The sequence below is a fragment of the Mauremys mutica genome, chromosome 1 (genome assembly GCF_020497125.1).
Source record: "Mauremys mutica isolate MM-2020 ecotype Southern chromosome 1, ASM2049712v1, whole genome shotgun sequence".
NCBI classification, from domain to species: domain Eukaryota; kingdom Metazoa; phylum Chordata; order Testudines; family Geoemydidae; genus Mauremys; species Mauremys mutica.
The window spans coordinates 23291190-23295453 of record NC_059072.1 but is presented as its reverse complement, the minus strand read 5'-3'; the positions used below and the strand labels follow the sequence as shown (position 1 = coordinate 23295453).

Here is a 4264-nt window from a genome sequence, read left to right as displayed (position 1 = left end):
GTAACAGTGTACATACACTTTGCACTGATTTTGCCATTGTATAAATGAGTACACAGGATGCAGAGTGGTGAATCCAAAGCCGGGTGAGTTTGCAACAATGGCCAGAGGCGTAATGGAAACATGATGATGATGACTATTTCAGATTACTATTATGATTCAAACTATTTGTTCTACATGTTCAACAAAAAATATTATTAGTGAACAACTGGAGAAAATAACATTGCAAATAATACAATTTATCTGAACGTTCCAGGAATCATTTAACTCCCCATGAAGCAGGCAAGCTTCACAGACCCTTTAACCACACCAGTCAGACTAACAGTATAGAACACATGAAAAACCTTGTACTAACTGTGTTTAATGTAACAATTTAATTAAACAGAAGCCAAATGAAAGTGCTTAATTTAATTGAAGGAAGAAACACCTATAACCCACAGACATCCTTTCAAAGTGTCCACTGTTAAATATCCTATATTCTATTTTCTAATTTAATCTAGCATTGCCACACTTGAGCGCTTTGCTTTTGCTTCGATGCAGTTCATTAAACTTAGGAAATTGAAAATTTTAAGCAGTTTTGATGCTTCATTTTTGTAAGTCCTTATTTGCATAGAAAGCAACACCTTGATCCAATTTTGACCATATTAATATTTTCTGTAGCTAGTTTACCAGGTAGCCTCATAACAGGGAACCACATTCTTCCACGGTGTTTGGAGATTTCAGAATGAATTTGATCCAGGTTGTAATAATTATCTGGAATTAATACTTCCTCCGTAATGGAAAGCAAGGTGAGCCTGGCTTCACGCATCTTAACTCAATAAAATCTCTGCAGGTAACCTCACAGTCACCAAGTCCCATGGCTGTTAGGTTCTTACAGCATTCAGCAGTGCAAATGAGTTCATCATTCAGTGGCTGAAGTCCATTAGCACACACCACCAATTCGATCAACCTGGGGCAGTTCATTCCAGTATGATCTGGCATAGCTTTGCTTACTGCATGACCAAGTAAAGGTGTGTAACGGGAGTTTTCTCTTTGAAAAATGTATCAAATTCCTCTTGTATAAAAAGGAGTAGATCACAAAATTGACTTTAGGGGAGTGCTTAACAAGGGCATCCCAACTTTGCTTTTAACTGTATGATATTCAATTTGTCCTGGATTTTCATTCACAACATCTATGCAAAGACGTTCAAGGTCAATATGTTTCTCATACAAAGGGGCCAGCAGCAGTTCATCACTTACTTTGTAATAATTCCAAGCCAGTTGCCTAAGGCCATGACACTGGTCATCAGCACAAATAATTCCAGCAGGTGACGCACGAGGACAGCTGCTCATTTTTAGCAGTTTTAGAGTATCATTATTATTAGAAACAAGAACAGATCATCAATTGGTGTGTCATCAGTTTTGATGGATGATAATGCCTTGGAGTTTACAAAAACTACTGTCAGCGCTGATGCAAAACAAGCCTTAGAGACATTAATAAAACTTGGCTTCACTGATGAAATCAAACCTAATGTCTTGATGGAACAATTCACCAACTGAGAAAGGATGTCACAGGCAGCTTCTGCAGACTCACTACTACTATCAACCTTGAAGCTGACATACTGCAGATGATAGCATAATTATGATGATAATTTGCTGAAGGAGATCAGGGTGAGTGGACTTTAAAACAGAAGTAGCTGGTTGATTAAGCTCAACTTCAAACTTCCTTCACAAGTGAGGGATATGAAAAACTTCATTTCACCTTTGGCAAACAGAAGATGCCCATGCTCGATCTACTAAAGGCAGGTACAGAAAAATATGTAAAATTACATGGTGTGGCAGGGTTCCCCAGTTCATCAAGGTTTGCAGGCGAGACTTGCCAAATGCTGATCTGTACAAACAAATTTTCTGCTTTTGTTCTATGTGGTGTTTGTAGAACTGGGTTCTCAACTTTAACGGTCCACCTGATTCTCTTCATCCTGAGAGCAAACTATTTCAGGTACTAGAGAGGTGTGATGTACTTAAGCTACAAAGCTTTCTGTGTATTTTCAAGTACAGTAGATCACTCAGCAGGCATGGGTTACATTATGAAATCAAAAGGTGGGAGTTTTTTGTTTGCAAAACTCCCTGATATCCTGGGAGACTTGGTTAGTCTTCTTCTCACCCTAAAGGACCTGCAATGGGGTTTCCATAAATCATTTCTCCTCTGCACTTCTTCTCAGTGGCCTGGTCTCTACAGCAGCAAGCAGAGGAGGAGGTCTGGGTTTAAGGCTGGGGCTAGTTACTGGCCTGCTGAGCTTCCTGGAGTGCTGCCTCAGCTCTGCTGTTATTTTTTTTGTGAGTGGAAGGGATGATTATTTTCACACACACCCCCAAGTTCCTTGGCTGCTTTCCTCAGGAGGTGGGGGTGTGGGTGGTCACAAGTGCTCCTTCCCAGTCCTCCCATATCTCCTTGCCATTCCTGAGTGGGGAGATGTTTCTCCTCCCCAGTCACTTTCAAGGTTCCTTTTTTTGTGGGAGAAGGGAGCCTGCTGACTTCCTGCTGTCTCCCTTCTTTGGTGTGTGTGTAGGCAGGTGGTTCCAATGCTGCCACAGATGATTTTGGGTTGGAATAGGAAGGGAACAGGTTTGTCTTTCTCCTCTCTCCTGGTCTGTTAGGGCTACTGCTGTTTGAGGGAGCTGCAACCACTGCTGCAGTGTTAGCTGTCCTCTCCTCTGTCACCATGTGCAAGTCTCTCTGCAAACCAGGGGAGGGCTAGTCAGGGATCCCTAAATTTCAAAGCAGTGACGATATAATTTATCTATTTTTTCATTTTTTTATGAAAAATGGATTCTCTGGGATATATGAGTGACTCCATACTTCAGAGAGATTTACGACTGTGCTTCTTATGACTGGCTAAATTATATGCATATTTTAATTAGCTGCTTAGTGTGTATGTGTGAGCAACTACCTTCAGGTCAATAGAATCAGAGCTGCTCATCTGTGAGTCATTAGTATTATACTCCTAACAGAGATTCTCCCTTCGCTAGAGAGGTTGGTCCTTCCTGGTATAGATGGGCCTGAGTTTTCAAAATACTTTGGGAAAAAGAATAGATTTATCTACATCTATTGACTTAATTTTGTATTACTATATATTGTTTTTTCCTTTTCCTCCTTCCTTTTTCTTTTCAAAATGGCTGAAATCCTGTATTATTTTCCTATCATTTTTGAACATTTTTAAAAACAGAAAAACAAATCAAAATGAAAAATCAGCCACTCTCAAACCCTGAAAAATGATAACAATTTTGAATTTTCTACATGGTTTTCACCCTCTTTGAACCAGCTATAATAACAAAATGGTCAGAAAATGCACTGTACATAACAATATTCCCAGATGAAAGAAGGGCCTGAATGAAGCCCATATTTATCTGTTCATTTATTTCAACACAAATTAAGTAGATCATCTGACCTAGATGGGTTGAATAGGCTTTTTTTTCATAATGGAGGTATGATAAAAGGACAGGGATATGAGGATTCTTTTCATTAGAAAAATAGGAGATAAAGAGGGAACATAACAGAAGAACATAAAACTCCAAAGAGTATAAAAAGAGAGTGCCTCAGAGCTATTCAATGAGAGGGTAGACTTGTGAACAACACGTCACACACTGAAACTTCAAAAGGGCTGGCCATAAGGGAAATTAGGAAAAACATTTTACTGAGTGTGTAACTACTGTGTGGAGAGAACTAACAAAATCAGAAATGGAGACTTATTCTTGATACTCTGATTGCACTTACATCCACGTAGCTCCATTATGGGCCAGATTCTCAGCGGATGTAAACAGCAGAGGTGGCTGGGAATTTTTTGATTAACTGCTTTTAAATTAGAAAATGCTCATTAATCAAAAACAAAACTTTTTTGTTGGAAAGGGCCAGTTTCAACATATTTCTCTACTAAATTTTTTTAAACACAGTTTTGATGTTGAAATTAAAAATTCTGGTTCTCTGCTTTGGAATAACTTTGTGTTTAAATATGTATGGTAGTAATAGTTTTTTAAAAGGTTGAAATAAAAAACATTTTGATTAATCGCTACAAAATCTGGATTTTCAGTTCACAAAAAAATTTGAGATTTTGATTTTTCATTCCAGTTCAGGAGGGGAAACATTTTCAAAATCTCAAAAATTCACAGGATGGGGAAAATATTTCCTGCCCAGCTCAAGTAGACTAGCTTCAATGGAGATGTGCTGGCTGCCGCTTCCCACAGCTCCCAGTGGCTGGGAACAGCGAACGGTGGCCACTGGGAGCTGCAG

At 39.0% G+C, this 4264-nt stretch overlaps 1 pseudogene; it reads right to left on the bottom strand.

Moving 5' to 3' along the window:
* Positions 1–598: 598 nt before the first annotated feature.
* Positions 599–1833, bottom strand: LOC123347742 (annotated as a pseudogene).
* Positions 1834–4264: the final 2431 nt, after the last annotated feature.